The sequence below is a fragment of the Nothobranchius furzeri genome, chromosome 15, assembly GCF_043380555.1.
Source record: "Nothobranchius furzeri strain GRZ-AD chromosome 15, NfurGRZ-RIMD1, whole genome shotgun sequence".
In the NCBI taxonomy this organism is placed as follows: Eukaryota; Metazoa; Chordata; class Actinopteri; order Cyprinodontiformes; family Nothobranchiidae; genus Nothobranchius; species Nothobranchius furzeri.
In genome coordinates this window covers 4,633,158-4,654,638 of record NC_091755.1, presented here as the reverse complement: position 1 = coordinate 4,654,638, position 21,481 = coordinate 4,633,158, and positions in this window count along the sequence as shown.

Here is a 21,481-nt window from a genome sequence, read left to right as displayed (position 1 = left end):
GATCACTTACAACTAAATAGATTCTACCTTCCTGTAACGTTTCAGCCTGATTGGACCTTGTTTTCACACAAATGAACCCAGAATGATGTGAAATTGTGCTTCGTGCAACATAATTCTGGGTGCCATTTACAAACCATAAGTGCTAATGACTCCATTCCTTTTTGTGAATGTAGGGGCTGTTGATTGGAGTATAATAAAACAAACCTGATCTCTCTAGGACATTCAGAAGCCAAGTTATAAGCCCACAAAGGTGTAACTGGACTACTTCTTTAAAGTGACACTTGGCCCGGTGACCTTTGGCACATGGTCTGACCCCCTATAGGAATGTGCGATCATCATGAAATGTTCAGATCACTTACAACTCAATAGATTCTACCTTCTTGTAACGTTTCAGCCTGATTGGACCTTGTTTTCACACAAATGGACCCAGAATTATGTGAAATTTTGCTTCGTGCAACATAATTCTGGGTGCCATTTACAAACCATAAGTGCTAATGACTCCATTCCTTTTTGTGGTTGTAGGGGCTGTTGAATGGAGTACATTAAAACAAACCTGATCTCTCTAGGACATTCAGAAGCCAAGTTATAAGCCCACAAATGTGTAACTGGACTACTTCTTTAAATTGACACCAGATCCGGTGACCTTTGGGACATGGTTTGACCCCCTTAGGAAAGTGCTATCATCATGAAACGTTCAGATCTTTTACAACTCAATAGATTCTACCTTCCTGTAACGTTTCAGCCTGATTGGACCTTGTTTTCACACAAATGGACCAAGAATGATGTGAAATTGTGCTTCGTGCAACATATTTCTGGGTGCCATTTACAAACCATAAGTGCTAATGAATCCATTCCTTTTTGTGGTTGTAGGGGCTGTTGATTGGAGTATATTAAAACAAACCTGATCTCTCTAGGACATTCAGAAGCCAAGTTATAAGCCCACAAATGTGTAACTGGACTACTTCTTTAAATTGACACCAGATCCGGTGACCTTTGGGACATGGTTTGACCCCCTATAGGAATGTGCGATCATCTTGAAACGTTCAGATCACTTACAACTCAATAGATTCTACCTTCCTGTAACGTTTCAGCCTGATTGGACCTTGTTTTCACACAAATGGACCCAGAATGATGTGAAATTGTGCTTCGTGCAACATAATTCTGGGTGCCATTTAAAAACCATAAGTGCTAATGACTCAATTCCTTTTTGTGGTTGTAGGGGCTGTTGGTGGGAGTACATTAAAACAAACCTGATCTCTCTAGGACATTCAGAAGCCAAGTTATAAGCCCACAGATGTGTAACTGGACTACTTCTTTAAATTGACACCAGATCCGGTGACCTTTGGGACATGGTTTGACCCCCTTAGGAAAGTATTATCATCATGAAACGTTCAGATCACTTACAACTCAATAGATTCTACCTTCCTGTAACGTTTCAGCCTGATTGGACCTTGTTTTCACACAAATGGACCCAGAATGATGTGAAATTGTGCTTCGTGCAACATAATTCTGGGTGCCATTTACAAACCATAAGTGCTAATGACTCCATTCCTTTTTGTGGTTGTAGGGGCTGTTGATTGGAGAACACTAAAACAAACCTAACCTCTCTAGGACATTCAGAAGCCAAGTTATAAGCCCACAAAGGTGTAACTGGACTACTTCTTTAAAGTGACACCAGGCCCGGTGACCTTTGGGACATGGTTTTACCCACTACAGGAATGAGCAATCATCTTGAAACGTTCAGATCACTTACAACTCAAGAGATTCTACCTTCTTGTAGCGTTTCAGCCTGATTGGACCTTGTTTTCACACAAATGGACCCAGAATGATGTTAAATTGTGCTTCGTGCAACATAATTCTGGGTGCCATTTACAAACCTTAAGTGATAATGACTCCATTCCTTTTTGTGGTTGTAGGGGCTGTTGATTGGAGTACACTAAAACAAACCTGATCTCTCTAGGACATTCAGAAGCCAAGTTATAAGCCCACAAATGTGTAACTGGACTACGTCTTTAAATTGACACCAGATCCGGTGACCTTTGGGACATGGTTTGACCCCCTTAGGAAAGTGCTATCATCATGAAACGTTCAGATCACTTACAACTCAATAGATTCTACCTTCCTGTAACGTTTCATCCTGATTGGACCTTGTTTTCACACAAATGAACCCAGAATGATATGAAATTGTGCTTCGTGCAACATAATTCTGGGTGCCATTTACAAACCATAAGTGCTAATGACTCCATTTCTTTTTGTGGTTTTAGGGGCTGTTGATTGGAGTACACTAAAACAAACTAACCTCTCTAGGACATTCAGAAGCAAAGTTATAAGCCCACAAATGTGTAACTGGACTACTACTTTAAATTGACACCAGGCCCGGTGACATTTGGGACATGGTTTTACCCCCTATAGGAATGTGCGATCATCTTGAAACGTTCAGATCACTTACAACTCAATAGATTCTACCTTCTTGTAGCGTTTCAGCCTGATTGGACCTTGTTTTCACACAAATGGACCCAGAATGAAGTGAAATTGTGCTTCGTGCAACATAATTCTGGGTGCCATTTACAAACCATAAGTGCTAATGACTCCATTCCTTTTTGTGGTTGTAGGGGCTGTTGATTGGAGTACACTAAAACAAACCTGATCTCTCTAGGACATTCAGAAGCCAAGTTATAAGCCCACAAATGTGTAACTGGACTACTTGTTTAAATTGACACCAGATCCGGTGACCTTTGGGACATGGTTTGACCCCCTTAGGAAAGTGTTATCATCATGAAACGTTCAGATCACTTACAACTCAATAGATTCTACCTTCCTGTAACGTTTCAGCCTGATTGGACCTTGTTTTCACACAAATGGACCCAGAATGATGTGAAATTGTGCTTCGTGCAACATAATTCTGGGTGCCATTTACAAACCATAAGTGCTAATGACTCCATTCCTTTTTGTGGTTGTAGGGGCTGTTGATTGGAGAACACTAAAACAAACCTAACCTCTCTAGGACATTCAGAAGCCAAGTTATAAGCCCACAAAGGTGTAACTGGACTACTTCTTTAAAGTGACACCAGGCCCGGTGACCTTTGGGACATGGTTTTACCCCCTATAGGAATGAGCGATCATCTTGAAACGTTCAGATCACTTACAACTCAAGAGATTCTACCTTCTTGTAGCGTTTCAGCCTGATTGGACCTTGTTTTCACACAAATGGACCCAGAATGATGTGAAATTGTGCTTCGTGCAACATAATTCTGGGTGCCATTTACAAACCATAAGTGCTAATGACTCCATTCCTTTTTGTGGTTGTAGGGGCTGTTGATTGGAGTACACTAAAACAAACCTGATCTCTCTAGGACATTCAGACGCCAAGTTATAAGCCCACAAATGTGTAACTGGACTACTTCTTTAAAGTGACACTTGGCCCGGTGACCTTTGGGACATGGTCTGACCCCCTATAGGAATGTGCGATCAACATGAAATGTTCAGATCACTTACAACTCAATAGATTCTACCTTCTTGTAACGTTTCAGCCTGATTGGACCTTGTTTTCACACAAATGGACCCAGAATTATGTGAAATTTTGCTTCGTGCAACATAATTCTGGGTGCCATTTACAAACCATAAGTGCTAATGACTCCATTCCTTTTTGTGGTTGTAGGGGCTGTTGAATGGAGTACATTAAAACAAACCTGATCTCTCTAGGACATTCAGAAGCCAAGTTATAAGCCCACAAATGTGTAACTGGACTACTTCTTTAAATTGACACCAGATCCGGTGACCTTTGGGACATGGTTTGACCCCCTTAGGAAAGTGCTATCATCATGAAACGTTCAGATCTTTTACAACTCAATACATTCTACCTTCCTGTAACGTTTCAGCCTGATTGGACCTTGTTTTCACACAAATGAACCCAGAATGATGTGAAATTGTGCTTCGTGCAACATAATTCTGGGTGCCATTTACAAACCATAAGTGCTAATGACTCCATTCCTTTTTGTGGTTGTAGGGGCTGTTTATTGGAGTACACTAAAACAAACCTGATCTCTCTAGGACATTCAGAAGCCAAGTTATAAGCCCACAAATGTGTAACTGGACTACTTCTTTAAATTGACACCAGATCCGGTGATCTTTGGGACATGGTTTGACCCCCTTAGGAAAGTGCTATCATCATGAAACGTTCAGATCACTTACAACTCAGTAGATTCTACCTTCCTGTAACGTTTCAGCCTGATTGGACCTTGTTTTCACACAAATGAACCCAGAATGATGTGAAATTGTGCTTCGTGCAACATAATTCTGGGTGCCATTTAAAAACCATAAGTGCTAATGACTCCATTCCTTTTTGTGGTTGTAGGGGCTGTTGATTGGAGTACACTAAAACAACCCTGACCTCTCTAGGACATTCAGAAGCCAAGTTATAAGCCCACAAATGGGTAACTGGACTACTTCTTTAAAGTGACACCAGATCCGGTGACTTTTGGGACATGGTTTGACCCCCTTAGGAAAGTGCTATCATCATGAAACGTTCAGATCACTTACAACTCATTAGATTCTACCTTCCTGTAACGTTTCAGCCTGATTGGACCTTGTTTTCACACAAATGAACCCAGAATGATGTGAAATTGTGCTTCGTGCAACATAATTCTGGGTGCCATTTACAAACCATAAATGCTAATGACTCCATTCCTTTTTGTGGTTGTAGGGGATGTTGATTGGAGTATATTAAAACAAACCTGATCTCTCTAGGACATTCAGAAGCCAAGTTATAAGTCCACAAATGTGTAACTGGACTACTTCTTTAAATTGACACCAGATCCGGTGACCTTTGGGACATGGTTTGACCCCCTTAGGAAAGTGCTATCATCATGAGACGTTCAGATCACTTACAACTCAATAGATTCTACCTTCCTGTAACGTTTCAGCCTGATTGGACCTTGTTTTCACACAAATGGACCCAGAATGATGTGAAATTGTACTTCGTGCAACATAATTCTGGGTGCCATTTACAAACCATAAGTGCTAATGACGCCATTCCTTTTTGTGGTTGTAGGGGCTGTTGATTGGAGTACACTAAAACAAACCTGATCTCTCTAGGACATTCAGAAGCCAAGTTATAAGCCCACAAAGGTGTAACTGGACTACTTCTTTAAAGTGACACTTGGCCCGGTGACCTTTGGGACATGGTCTGACCCCCTATAGGAATGTGCGATCATCATGAAATGTTCAGATCACTTACAACTCAATAGATTCTACCTTCTTGTAACGTTTCAGCCTGATTGGACCTTGTTTTCACAACAAATGGACCCAGAATGATGTGAAATTGTGCTTCGTGCAACATAATTCTGGGTGCCATTTACAAACCATAAGTGCTAATGACTCCATTTCTTTTGTGGTTGTAGGGGCTGTTGATTGGAGTACACTAAAACAAACCTGATCTCTCTAGGACATTCAGAAGCCAAGTTATAAGCCCACAAATGTGTAACTGGACTACTTCTTTTAAATGACACCAGATCCGGTGACCTTTGGGACATGGTTTGATCCCCTTAGGAAAGCGCTATCATCATGAAACGTTCAGATCACTTACAACTAAATAGATTCTACCTTCCTGTAACGTTTCAGCCTGATTGGACCTTGTTTTCACACAAATGAACCCAGAATGATGTGAAATTGTGCTTCGTGCAACATAATTCTGGGTGCCATTTACAAACCATAAGTGCTAATGACTCCATTCCTTTTTGTGAATGTAGGGGCTGTTGATTGGAGTATACTAAAACATACCTGATCTCTCTAGGACATTCAGAAGCCAAGTTATAAGCCCACAAATGTGTAACTGGACTACTTCTTTAAAGTGACACTTGGCCCGGTGACCTTTGGCACATGGTCTGACCCCCTATAGGAATGTGCGATCATCATGAAATGTTCAGATCACTTACAACTCAATAGATTCTACCTTCTTGTAACGTTTCAGCCTGATTGGACCTTGTTTTCACACAAATGGACCCAGAATTATGTGAAATTTTGCTTCGTGCAACATAATTCTGGGTGCCATTTACAAACCATAAGTGCTAATGACTCCATTCCTTTTTGTGGTTGTAGGGGCTGTTGAATGGAGTACATTAAAACAAACCTGATCTCTCTAGGACATTCAGAAGCCAAGTTATAAGCCCACAAATGTGTAACTGGACTACTTCTTTAAATTGACACCAGATCCGGTGACCTTTGGGACATGGTTTGACCCCCTTAGGAAAGTGCTATCATCATGAAACGTTCAGATCTTTTACAACTCAATAGATTCTACCTTCCTGTAACGTTTCAGCCTGATTGGACCTTGTTTTCACACAAATGGACCCAGAATGATGTGAAATTGTGCTTCGTGCAACATATTTCTGGGTGCCATTTACAAACCATAAGTGCTAATGAATCCATTCCTTTTTGTGGTTGTAGGGGCTGTTGATTGGAGTATATTAAAACAAACCTGATCTCTCTAGGACATTCAGAAGCCAAGTTATAAGCCCACAAATGTGTAACTGGACTACTTCTTTAAATTGACACCAGATCCGGTGACCTTTGGGACATGGTTTGACCCCCTATAGGAATGTGCGATCATCTTGAAACGTTCAGATCACTTACAATTCAATAGATTCTACCTTCCTGTAACGTTTCAGCCTGATTGGACCTTGTTTTCACACAAATGGACCCAGAATGATGTGAAATTGTGCTTCGTGCAACATAATTCTGGGTGCCATTTAAAAACCATAAGTGCTAATGACTCAATTCCTTTTTGTGGTTGTAGGGGCTGTTGGTTGGAATACATTAAAACAAACCTGATCTCTCTAGGACATTCAGAAGCCAAGTTATAAGCCCACAGATGTGTAACTGGACTACTTCTTTAAATTGACACCAGATCCGGTGACCTTTGGGACATGGTTTGACCCCCTTAGGAAAGTATTATCATCATGAAACGTTCAGATCACTTACAACTCAATAGATTCTACCTTCCTGTAACGTTTCAGCCTGATTGGACCTTGTTTTCACACAAATGGACCCAGAATGATGTGAAATTGTGCTTCGTGCAACATAATTCTGGGTGCCATTTACAAACCATAAATGCTAATGACTCCATTCCTTTTTGTGGTTGTAGGGGCTGTTGATTGGAGTACACTAAAACAAACCTGATCTCTCTAGGACATTCAGAAGCCAAGTTATAAGCCCACAAATGTGTAACTGGACTACTTCTTTTAATTGACACCAGATCCGGTGACCTTTGGGACATGGTTTGATCCCCTTAGGAAAGCGCTATCATCATGAAACGTTCAGATCACTTACAACTAAATAGATTCTACCTTCCTGTAACGTTTCAGCCTGATTGGACCTTGTTTTCACACAAATGAACCCAGAATGATGTGAAATTGTGCTTCGTGCAACATAATTCTGGGTGCCATTTACAAACCATAAGTGCTAATGACTCCATTCCTTTTTGTGAATGTAGGGGCTGTTGATTGGAGTATACTAAAACAAACCTGATCTCTCTAGGACATTCAGAAGCCAAGTTATAAGCCCACAAAGGTGTAACTGGACTACTTCTTTAAAGTGACACATGGCCCGGTGACCTTTGGCACATGGTCTGACCCCCTATAGGAATGTGCGATCATCATGAAATGTTCAGATCACTTACAACTCAATAGATTCTACCTTCTTGTAACGTTTCAGCCTGATTGGACCTTGTTTTCACACAAATGGACCCAGAATTATGTGAAATTTTGCTTCGTGCAACATAATTCTGGGTGCCATTTACAAACCATAAGTGCTAATGACTCCATTCCTTTTTGTGGTTGTAGGGGCTGTTGAATGGAGTACATTAAAACAAACCTGATCTCTCTAGGACATTCAGAAGCCAAGTTATAAGCCCACAAATGTGTAACTGGACTACTTCTTTAAATTGACACCAGATCCGGTGACCTTTGGGACATGGTTTGACCCCCTTAGGAAAGTGCTATCATCATGAAACGTTCAGATCTTTTACAACTCAATAGATTCTACCTTCCTGTAACGTTTCAGCCTGATTGGACCTTGTTTTCACACAAATGGACCCAGAATGATGTGAAATTGTGCTTCGTGCAACATATTTCTGGGTGCCATTTACAAACCATAAGTGCTAATGAATCCATTCCTTTTTGTGGTTGTAGGGGCTGTTGATTGGAGTATATTAAAACAAACCTGATCTCTCTAGGACATTCAGAAGCCAAGTTATAAGCCCACAAATGTGTAACTGGACTACTTCTTTAAATTGACACCAGATCCGGTGACCTTTGGGACATGGTTTGACCCCCTATAGGAATGTGCGATCATCTTGAAACGTTCAGATCACTTACAATTCAATAGATTCTACCTTCCTGTAACGTTTCAGCCTGATTGGACCTTGTTTTCACACAAATGGACCCAGAATGATGTGAAATTGTGCTTCGTGCAACATAATTCTGGGTGCCATTTAAAAACCATAAGTGCTAATGACTCAATTCCTTTTTGTGGTTGTAGGGGCTGTTGGTTGGAATACATTAAAACAAACCTGATCTCTCTAGGACATTCAGAAGCCAAGTTATAAGCCCACAGATGTGTAACTGGACTACTTCTTTAAATTGACACCAGATCCGGTGACCTTTGGGACATGGTTTGACCCCCTTAGGAAAGTATTATCATCATGAAACGTTCAGATCACTTACAACTCAATAGATTCTACCTTCCTGTAACGTTTCAGCCTGATTGGACCTTGTTTTCACACAAATGGACCCAGAATGATGTGAAATTGTGCTTCGTGCAACATAATTCTGGGTGCCATTTACAAACCATAAGTGCTAATGACTCCATTCCTTTTTGTGGTTGTAGGGGCTGTTGATTGGAGAACACTAAATCAAACCTAACCTCTCTAGGACATTCAGAAGCCAAGTTATAAGCCCACAAAGGTGTAACTGGACTACTTCTTTAAATTGACACCAGATCCGGTGACCTTATGGACATGGTTTTACCCCCTACAGGAATGAGCAATCATCTTGAAACGTTCAGATCACTTACAACTCAATAGATTCTACCTTCCTGTATTGTTTCAGCCTGATTGGACCTTGTTTTCACACAAATGAACCCAGAATGATGTGAAATTGTGCTTCGTGCAACATAACTCTGGGTGCCATTTAAAAACCATAAGTGCTAATGTCTCCATTCCTTTTTGTGGTTGTAGGGGCTGTTGATTGGAGTACACTAAAGCAAACCTGATCGCTCTAGGACATTCAGAAGCCAAGTTATAAGCCCACAAATGTGTAACTGGACTACTTCTTTAAATTGACACCAGATCCGGTGACATTTGGGACATGGTTTGACCCCCTTAGGAAAGTGCTATCATCATGAAACGTTCAGATCACTTACAACTCATTAGATTCTACCTTCCTGTAACGTTTCAGCCTGATTGGACCTTGTTTTCACACAAATGAACCCAGAATGATGTGAAATTGTGCTTCGTGCAACATAATTCTGGGTGCCATTTACAAACCATAAATGCTAATGACTCCATTCCTTTTTGTGGTTGTAGGGGCTGTTGATTGGAGTACATTAAAACAAACCTGATCTCTCTAGGACATTCAGAAGCCAAGTTATAAGCCCACAAATGTGTAACTGGACTACTTCTTTAAATTGACACCAGATCCGGTGACCTTTGGGACATGGTTTGACCCCCTTAGGAAAGTGCTATCATCATGAGACGTTCAGATCACTTATAACTCAATAGATTCTACCTTCCTGTAACGTTTCAGCCTGATTGGACCTTGTTTTCACACAAATGGACCCAGAATGATGTGAAATTGTACTTCGTGCAACATAATTCTGGGTGCCATTTACAAACCATAAGTGCTAATGACTCCATTCCTTTTTGTGGTTGTAGGGGCTGTTGATTGGAGTACACTAAAACAAACCTGATCTCTCTAGGACATTCAGAAGCCAAGTTATAAGCCCACAAAGGTGTAACTGGACTACTTCTTTAAAGTGACACTTGGCCCGGTGACCTTTGGGACATGGTCTGACCCCCTATAGGAATGTGCGATCATCATGAAATGTTCAGATCACTTACAACTCAATAGATTCTACCTTCTTGTAACGTTTCAGCCTGATTGGACCTTGTTTTCACACAAATGGACCCAGAATTATGTGAAATTTTGCTTCGTGCAACATAATTCTGGGTGCCATTTACAAACCATAAGTGCTAATGACTCCATTCCTTTTTGTGGTTGTAGGGGCTGTTGAATGGAGTACATTAAAACAAACCTGATCTCTCTAGGACATTCAGAAGCCAAGTTATAAGCCCACAAATGTGTAACTGGACTACTTCTTTAAATTGACACCAGATCCGGTGACCTTTGGGACATGGTTTGACCCCCTTAGGAAAGTGCTATCATCATGAAACGTTCAGATCTTTTACAACTCAATAGATTCTACCTTCCTGTAACGTTTCAGCCTGATTGGACCTTGTTTTCACACAAATGGACCCAGAATGATGTGAAATTGTGCTTCGTGCAACATATTTCTGGGTGCCATTTACAAACCATAAGTGCTAATGAATCCATTCCTTTTTGTGGTTGTAGGGGCTGTTGATTGGAGTATATTAAAACAAACCTGATCTCTCTAGGACATTCAGAAGCCAAGTTATAAGCCCACAAATGTGTAACTGGACTACTTCTTTAAATTGACACCAGATCCGGTGACCTTTGGGACATGGTTTGACCCCCTATAGGAATGTGCGATCATCTTGAAACGTTCAGATCACTTACAACTCAATAGATTCTACCTTCCTGTAACGTTTCAGCCTCATTGGACCTTGTTTTCACACAAATGGACCCAGAATGATGTGAAATTGTGCTTCGTGCAACATAATTCTGGGTGCCATTTAAAAACCATAAGTGCTAATGACTCCATTTCTTTTGTGGTTGTAGGGGCTGTTGATTGGAGTACACTAAAACAAACCTGATCTCTCTAGGACATTCAGAAGCCAAGTTATAAGCCCACAAATGTGTAACTGGACTACTTCTTTTAATTGACACCAGATCCGGTGACCTTTGGGACATGGTTTGATCCCCTTAGGAAAGCGCTATCATCATGAAACGTTCAGATCACTTACAACTAAATAGATTCTACCTTCCTGTAACGTTTCAGCCTGATTGGACCTTGTTTTCACACAAATGAACCCAGAATGATGTGAAATTGTGCTTCGTGCAACATAATTCTGGGTGCCATTTACAAACCATAAGTGCTAATGACTCCATTCCTTTTTGTGAATGTAGGGGCTGTTGATTGGAGTATACTAAAACAAACCTGATCTCTCTAGGACATTCAGAAGCCAAGTTATAAGCCCACAAAGGTGTAACTGGACTACTTCTTTAAAGTGACACTTGGCCCGGTGACCTTTGGCACATGGTCTGACCCCCTATAGGAATGTGCGATCATCATGAAATGTTCAGATCACTTACAACTCAATAGATTCTACCTTCTTGTAACGTTTCAGCCTGATTGGACCTTGTTTTCACACAAATGGACCCAGAATTATGTGAAATTTTGCTTCGTGCAACATAATTCTGGGTGCCATTTACAAACCATAAGTGCTAATGACTCCATTCCTTTTTGTGGTTGTAGGGGCTGTTGAATGGAGTACATTAAAACAAACCTGATCTCTCTAGGACATTCAGAAGCCAAGTTATAAGCCCTCAAATGTGTAACTGGACTACTTCTTTAAATTGACACCAGATCCGGTGACCTTTGGGACATGGTTTGACCCCCTTAGGAAAGTGCTATCATCATGAAACGTTCAGATCTTTTACAACTCAATAGATTCTACCTTCCTGTAACGTTTCAGCCTGATTGGACCTTGTTTTCACACAAATGGACCAAGAATGATGTGAAATTGTGCTTCGTGCAACATATTTCTGGGTGCCATTTACAAACCATAAGTGCTAATGAATCCATTCCTTTTTGTGGTTGTAGGGGCTGTTGATTGGAGTATATTAAAACAAACCTGATCTCTCTAGGACATTCAGAAGCCAAGTTATAAGCCCACAAATGTGTAACTGGACTACTTCTTTAAATTGACACCAGATCCGGTGACCTTTGGGACATGGTTTGACCCCCTATAGGAATGTGCGATCATCTTGAAACGTTCAGATCACTTACAACTCAATAGATTCTACCTTCCTGTAACGTTTCAGCCTGATTGGACCTTGTTTTCACACAAATGGACCCAGAATGATGTGAAATTGTGCTTCGTGCAACATAATTCTGGGTGCCATTTAAAAACCATAAGTGCTAATGACTCAATTCCTTTTTGTGGTTGTAGGGGCTGTTGGTTGGAGTACATTAAAACAAACCTGATCTCTCTAGGACATTCAGAAGCCAAGTTATAAGCCCACAGATGTGTAACTGGACTACTTCTTTAAATTGACACCAGATCCGGTGACCTTTGGGACATGGTTTGACCCCCTTAGGAAAGTATTATCATCATGAAACGTTCAGATCACTTACAACTCAATAGATTCTACCTTCCTGTAACGTTTCAGCCTGATTGGACCTTGTTTTCACACAAATGGACCCAGAATGATGTGAAATTGTGCTTCGTGCAACATAATTCTGGGTGCCATTTACAAACCATAAGTGCTAATGACTCCATTCCTTTTTGTGGTTGTAGGGGCTGTTGATTGGAGAACACTAAAACAAACCTAACCTCTCTAGGACATTCAGAAGCCAAGTTATAAGCCCACAAAGGTGTAACTGGACTACTTCTTTAAAGTGACACCAGGCCCGGTGACCTTTGGGACATGGTTTTACCCACTACAGGAATGAGCAATCATCTTGAAACGTTCAGATCACTTACAACTCAAGAGATTCTACCTTCTTGTAGCGTTTCAGCCTGATTGGACCTTGTTTTCACACAAATGGACCCAGAATGATGTTAAATTGTGCTTCGTGCAACATAATTCTGGGTGCCATTTACAAACCTTAAGTGATAATGACTCCATTCCTTTTTGTGGTTGTAGGGGCTGTTGATTGGAGTACACTAAAACAAACCTGATCTCTCTAGGACATTCAGAAGCCAAGTTATAAGCCCACAAATGTGTAACTGGACTACGTCTTTAAATTGACACCAGATCCGGTGACCTTTGGGACATGGTTTGACCCCCTTAGGAAAGTGCTATCATCATGAAACGTTCAGATCACTTACAACTCAATAGATTCTACCTTCCTGTAACGTTTCATCCTGATTGGACCTTGTTTTCACACAAATGAACCCAGAATGATATGAAATTGTGCTTCGTGCAACATAATTCTGGGTGCCATTTACAAACCATAAGTGCTAATGACTCCATTTCTTTTTGTGGTTTTAGGGGCTGTTGATTGGAGTACACTAAAACAAACTAACCTCTCTAGGACATTCAGAAGCAAAGTTATAAGCCCACAAATGTGTAACTGGACTACTACTTTAAATTGACACCAGGCCCGGTGACCTTTGGGACATGGTTTTACCCCCTATAGGAATGTGCGATCATCTTGAAACGTTCAGATCACTTACAACTCAATAGATTCTACCTTCTTGTAGCGTTTCAGCCTGATTGGACCTTGTTTTCACACAAATGGACCCAGAATGAAGTGAAATTGTGCTTCGTGCAACATAATTCTGGGTGCCATTTAAAAACCATAAGTGCTAATGACTCCATTCCTTTTTGTGGTTGTAGGGGCTGTTGATTGGAGTACACTAAAACAAACCTGATCTCTCTAGGACATTCAGAAGCCAAGTTATAAGCCCACAAATGTGTAACTGGACTACTTGTTTAAATTGACACCAGATCCGGTGACCTTTGGGACATGGTTTGACCCCCTTAGGAAAGTGTTATCATCATGAAACGTTCAGATCACTTACAACTCAATAGATTCTACCTTCCTGTAACGTTTCAGCCTGATTGGACCTTGTTTTCACACAAATGGACCCAGAATGATGTGAAATTGTGCTTCGTGCAACATAATTCTGGGTGCCATTTACAAACCATAAGTGCTAATGACTCCATTCCTTTTTGTGGTTGTAGGGGCTGTTGATTGGAGAACACTAAAACAAACCTAACCTCTCTAGGACATTCAGAAGCCAAGTTATAAGCCCACAAAGGTGTAACTGGACTACTTCTTTAAAGTGACACCAGGCCCGGTGACCTTTGGGACATGGTTTTACCCCCTATAGGAATGAGCGATCATCTTGAAACGTTCAGATCACTTACAACTCAAGAGATTCTACCTTCTTGTAGCGTTTCAGCCTGATTGGACCTTGTTTTCACACAAATGGACCCAGAATGATGTGAAATTGTGCTTCGTGCAACATAATTCTGGGTGCCATTTACAAACCATAAGTGCTAATGACTCCATTCCTTTTTGTGGTTGTAGGGGCTGTTGATTGGAGTACACTAAAACAAACCTGATCTCTCTAGGACATTCAGACGCCAAGTTATAAGCCCACAAATGTGTAACTGGACTACTTCTTTAAAGTGACACTTGGCCCGGTGACCTTTGGGACATGGTCTGACCCCCTATAGGAATGTGCGATCAACATGAAATGTTCAGATCACTTACAACTCAATAGATTCTACCTTCTTGTAACGTTTCAGCCTGATTGGACCTTGTTTTCACACAAATGGACCCAGAATTATGTGAAATTTTGCTTCGTGCAACATAATTCTGGGTGCCATTTACAAACCATAAGTGCTAATGACTCCATTCCTTTTTGTGGTTGTAGGGGCTGTTGAATGGAGTACATTAAAACAAACCTGATCTCTCTAGGACATTCAGAAGCCAAGTTATAAGCCCACAAATGTGTAACTGGACTACTTCTTTAAATTGACACCAGATCCGGTGACCTTTGGGACATGGTTTGACCCCCTTAGGAAAGTGCTATCATCATGAAACGTTCAGATCTTTTACAACTCAATACATTCTACCTTCCTGTAACGTTTCAGCCTGATTGGACCTTGTTTTCACACAAATGGACCCAGAATGATGTGAAATTGTGCTTCGTGCAACATATTTCTGGGTGCCATTTACAAACCATAAGTGCTAATGACTCCATTCCTTTTTGTGGTTGTAGGGGCTGTTGATTGGAGTATAATAAAACAAACCTGATCTCTCTAGGACATTCAGAAGCCAAGTTATAAGCCCACAAATGTGTAACTGGACTACTTCTTTAAATTGACACCAGATCCGGTGACCTTTGGGACATGGTTTGACCCCCTATAGGAATGTGCGATCATCTTGAAACGTTCAGATCACTTACAACTCAATAGATTCTACCTTCCTGTAACGTTTCAGCCTGATTGGACCTTGTTTTCACACAAATGGACCCAGAATGATGTGAAATTGTGCTTCGTGCAACATAATTCTGGGTGCCATTTAAAAACCATAAGTGCTAATGACTCAATTCCTTTTTGTGGTTGTAGGGGCTGTTGGTTGGAGTACATTAAAACAAACCTGATCTCTCTAGGACATTCAGAAGCCAAGTTATAAGCCCACAGATGTGTAACTGGACTACTTCTTTAAATTGACACCAGATCCGGTGACCTTTGGGACATGGTTTGACCCCCTTAGGAAAGTATTATCATCATGAAACGTTCAGATCACTTACAACTCAATAGATTCTACCTTCCTGTAACGTTTCAGCCTGATTGGACCTTGTTTTCACACAAATGGACCCAGAATGATGTGAAATTGTGCTTCGTGCAACATAATTCTGGGTGCCATTTACAAACCATAAGTGCTAATGACTCCATTCCTTTTTGTGGTTGTAGGGGCTGTTGATTGGAGAACACTAAAACAAACCTAACCTCTCTAGGACATTCAGAAGCCAAGTTATAAGCCCACAAAGGTGTAACTGGACTACTTCTTTAAAGTGACACCAGGCCCGGTGACCTTTGGGACATGGTTTTACCCCCTATAGGAATGAGCAATCATCTTGAAACGTTCAGATCACTTACAACTCAAGAGATTCTACCTTCTTGTAGCGTTTCAGCCTGATTGGACCTTGTTTTCACACAAATGGACCCAGAATGATGTTAAATTGTGCTTCGTGCAACATAATTCTGGGTGCCATTTACAAACCTTAAGTGATAATGACTCCATTCCTTTTTGTGGTTGTAGGGGCTGTTGATTGGAGTACACTAAAACAAACCTGATCTCTCTAGGACATTCAGAAGCCAAGTTATAAGCCCACAAATGTGTAACTGGACTACTTCTTTAAATTGACACCAGATCCGGTGACCTTTGGGACATGGTTTGACCCCCTTAGGAAAGTGCTATCATCATGAAACGTTCATATCACTTACAACTCAATAGATTCTACCTTCCTGTAACGTTTCATCCTGATTGGACCTTGTTTTCACACAAATGAACCCAGAATGATATGAAATTGTGCTTCGTGCAACATAATTCTGGGTGCCATTTACAAACCATAAGTGCTAATGACTCCATTTCTTTTTGTGGTTTTAGGGGCTGTTGATTGGAGTACACTAAAACAAACTTACCTCTCTAGGACATTCAGAAGCCAAGTTATAAGCCCACAAATGTGTAACTGGACTACTACTTTAAATTGACACCAGGCCCGGTGACCTTTGGGACATGGTTTTACCCCCTATAGGAATGTGCGATCATCTTGAAACGTTCAGATCACTTACAACTCAATAGATTCTACCTTCTTGTAGCGTTTCAGCCGGATTGGACCTTGTTTTCACACAAATTGACCCAGAATCATGTGAAATTGTGCTTAGTGCAGCATAATTCTGGGTGCCATTTAAGAACCATAAGTGCTAATGACTCCATTCCTTTTTGTGGTTGTAGGAGCTGTTGATTGGAGTACACTAAAATAAACCTGATCTCTCTAGGACATTCAGAGGCCAAGTTATAAGGCCACAAATGTGTAACTGGACTACTTCTTTGAATTGACACCAGATCCGGTGACCTTTGGGACATGGTTTGACCCCCTTCGGAAAGTGCTATCATCATGAAACGTTCAGATCACTTACAACTCAATAGATTCTAGCTTCCAGTAACGTTTCAGCCTGATTGGACCTTGTTTTCACACAAATGAACCCAAAATGATGTGAAATTGTGCTTCGTGCAAAATAATTCTGGGTGCCATTTACAAGCCATAAGTGCTAATGACTCCATTCCTTTTTGTGGTTGTAGGGGCTGTTGATTGGAGTACACTAAAACAAACCTAACCTCTCTAGGACATTCAGAAGCCAAGTTATAAGCCCACAAATGTGTAACTGCACTACTTCTTTAAATTGACACCAGATCCGGTGACCTTTGGGACATGGTTTGACCCCCTTAGGAAAGTGCTATCATCATGAAACGTTCAGATCACATACAACTCAATAGATTCTACCTTCTTGTAACGTTTCAGCCTGATTGGACCTTGTTTTCACACAAATGGACCCAGAATGATGTGAAATTGTGCTTCGTGCAACATAATTCTGGGTGCCATTTAAGAACCATAAGTGCTAATGACTCCATTCCTTTTTGTGGTTGTGGGGGCTGTTGATTGGAGTACACTAAAACAACCCTGATCTCTCTAGGACATTCAGAAGCCAAGTTATAAGCCCACAAAGGTGTAACTGGACTACTTCTTTAAAGTGACACCAGGCCCGGTGACCTTTGGGACATGGTTTGACCCCCTATAGGAAAGTGCTATCATCATGAAACGTTCAGATCACTTACAACTCAATAGATTCTACCTTCCTGTAACGTTTCTGCCTGATTGGACCTTGTTTTCACACAAATGAACCCAGAATGATGTGAAATTTTTCTTCGTGCAACATAATTCTGGGTGCCATTTACAAACCATAAGTGCTAATGACTCCATTCCTTTTTGTGGTTGTAGGGGCTGTTGATTGGAGTACATTAAAACAAACCTGACCTCTCCAGGACATTCAGAAGCCAAGTTATAAGCCCACAAATGTGTAACTGGACTACTACTTTAAATTGACACCAGATCCGGTGACATTTGGGACATGGTTTGACCCCCTTAGGAAAGTGCTATCATCATGAAACGTTCAGATCACTTACAACTCAATAGATTCTACCTTTCTGTAACGTTTCAGCCTGATTGGACCTTGTTTTCACACAAATGAACCCAGAATGATGTGAAATTGTGCTTCGTGCAACATAATTCTGGGTGCCATTTAAAAACCATAAGTGCTAATGACTCCATTCCTTTTTGTGGTTGTAGGGGCTGTTGATTGGAGTATACTAAAACAAACCTGATCTCTCTAGGACATTCAGAAGCCAAGTTATAAGCCCACAAATGTGTAACTGGACTACTTCTTTAGACACCAGATCCGGTGACCTTTGGGACATGGTTTGACCCCCTTAGGGAAGTGCTATCATCATGAAACCTTCAGATCACTTACATTTTAATAGATTCTACCTTCCTGTAATGTTTCAGCCTGATTGGACCTTGTTTTCACACAAATGGACCCAGAATGATGTGAAATAGTGCTTCGTGCAACATAATTCTGGGTGCCATTTACAAACCATAAGTGCTAATGACTCAATTCCTTTTTGTGGTTGTAGGGGCTGTTGATTGGAGTACACTAAAACAAACCTGATCTCTCTAGGACATTCAGAAGCCAAGTTATAAGCCCACAAATGTGTAACTGGACTACTTCTTTAAATTGACACCAGATCCGGTGACCTTTGGGACATGGTTTGACCCCCTTAGGAAAGTGCTATCATCATGAAATGTTCAGATCACTTACAACTCAATAGATTCTACCTTCCTGTAACGTTTCAGCCTGATTGGACCTTGTTTTCACACAAATGAACCCAGAATGATGTGAAATTGTGCTTCGTGCAACATAATTCTGGGTGCCATTTAAAAACCATAAGTGCTAATGACTCCATTCCTTTTTGTGGTTGTAGGGGCTGTTGATTGGAGTACACTAAAACAAACCTGATCGCTCTAGGACATTCAGAAGCCAAGTTATAAGCCCACAAATGTGTAACTGGACTACTTCTTTAAATTGACACCAGATCCGGTGACCTTTGGGACATGGTTTGACCCCCTTAGGAAAGTGCTATCATCATGAAACGTTCAGATCACTTACAACGCAATAGATTCTACCTTCCTGTAACGTTTCAGCCTGATTGGACCTTGTTTTCACACAAATGAACCCAGAATGATGTGAAATTGTGCTTCGTGCAACATAATTCTGGGTGCCATTTAAAAACCATAAGTCTAATGACTCAATTCCTTTTTGTGGTTGTAGGGGCTGTTGATTGGAGTATACTAAAACAAACCTGATCTCTCTAGGACATTCAGAAGCCAAGTTATAAGCCCACAAATTTGTAACTGGACTACTTCTTTAGACACCAGATCCGGTGACCTTTGGGACATGGTTTGACCCCCTTAGGAAAGTGCTATCATCATGAAACGTTCAGATCACTTACAACAATAGATTCTACCTTCCTGTAACGTTTCAGCCTGATTGGACCTTGTTTTCACACAAATGAACTCAGAATGATGTGAAATTGTGCTTCGTGCAACATAATTCTGGGTGCCATTTAAAAGCCATAAGTGCTAATGTCTCCATTCCTTTTTGTGGTTCTAGGGGCTGTTGATTGGAGTACACTAAAACAAACCTGATCTCTCTAGGACATTCAGAAGCCAAGTTATAAGCCCACACACAAAGATGTAACTGGACTACTTCTTTAAAGTGACACTTGGCCCGGTGACCTTTGGGACATGGTTTGACCCCCTATAGGAATGTGCGATCATCTTGAAACGTTCAGATCACTTACAACTCAATAGATTCTACCTTCTTGTAGCGTTTCAGCCGGATTGGACCTTGTTTTCACACAAATTGACCCAGAATCATGTGAAATTGTGCTTAGTGCAGCATAATTCTGGGTGCCATTTAAGAACCATAAGTGCTAATGACTCCATTCCTTTTTGTGGTTGTAGGGGCTGTTGATTGGAGTACACTAAAATAAACCTGATCTCTCTAGGACATTCAGAAGCCAAGTTATAAGCCCACAAATGTGTAACTGGACTACTTCTTTAAATTGACACCAGATCCGGTGACCTTTGGGACATGGTTTGACACCCTTAGGAAAGCGCTGTCATCATGAAACGTTCAGATCACTTACAACTCAATAGATTCTAGCTTCCAGTAACGTTTCAGCCTGATTGGACCTTGTTTTCACACAAATGAACCCAGAATGATGTGAAATTGTGCTTCGTGCAAAATAATTCTGGGTGCCATTTACAAACCATAAGTGCTAATGACTCCATTCCTTTTTGTGGTTGTAGGGGCTGTTGATTGGAGTACACTAAAACAAACCTAACCCCTCTAGGACATTCAGAAGCCAAGTTATAAGCCCACAAAGGTGTAACTGGACTACTTCTTTAAAGTGACACCTGGCCCGGTGACCTTTGGGACATGGTTTGACCCCCTATAGGAATGTGCGATCATCTCGAAACGTTCAGATCACTTACAACTCAATAGATTCTACCTTCTTGTAGCGTTTCAGCCGGATTGGACCTTGTTTTCACACAAATTGACCCAGAATGATGTGAAATTGTGCTTCGTGCAACATAATTCTGGGTGCCACCTACAAACCATAAGTGCTAATGACTCCATTCATTTTTGTGGTTGTAGGGGCTGTTGATTGGAGTACATTAAAACAAACCTGATCTCTCTAGGACATTCAGAAGCCAAGTTATAAGCCCACAAATGTGTAACTGGACTACTTCTTTAAATTGACACCAGATCCAGTGACCTTTGGGACATGGTTTGACCCCCTTAGGAAAGTGCTATCATCATGAAACGTTCAGATCACTTACAACTCAATAGATTCTACCTTCCTGTAACGTTTCAGCCTGATTGGACCTTGTTTTCACACAAATGGACCCAGAATGATGTGAAATTGTGCTTTGTGCAACATAATTCTGGGTGCCATTTAAAAACCATAAGTGCTAATGACTCCATTCCTTTTTGTGGTTGTAGGGGCTGTTGATTGGAGTACACTAAAATAAACCTGATCTCTCTAGGACATTCAGAAGCCAAGTTATAAGCCCACAAATGTGTAACTGGACTACTTCTTTAAATTGACACCAGATCCGGTGACCTTTGGGACATGGTTTGACCCCCTTATGAAAGTGCTATCATCATGAAACATTCAGATCACTTACAACTCAATAGATTCTACCTTCCTGTAACGTTTCAGCCTGATTGGACCTTGTTTTCACACAAATGAACCCAGAATGATGTGAAATTGTGCTTCGTGCAACATAATTCTGGGTGCCATTTACAAACCATAAGTGCTAATGACTCCATTCCTTTTTGTGGTTGTAGCGGCTGTTGATTGGAGTACACTAAAACAAACCTGATCTCTCTAGGACATTCAGAATCCAAGTTAT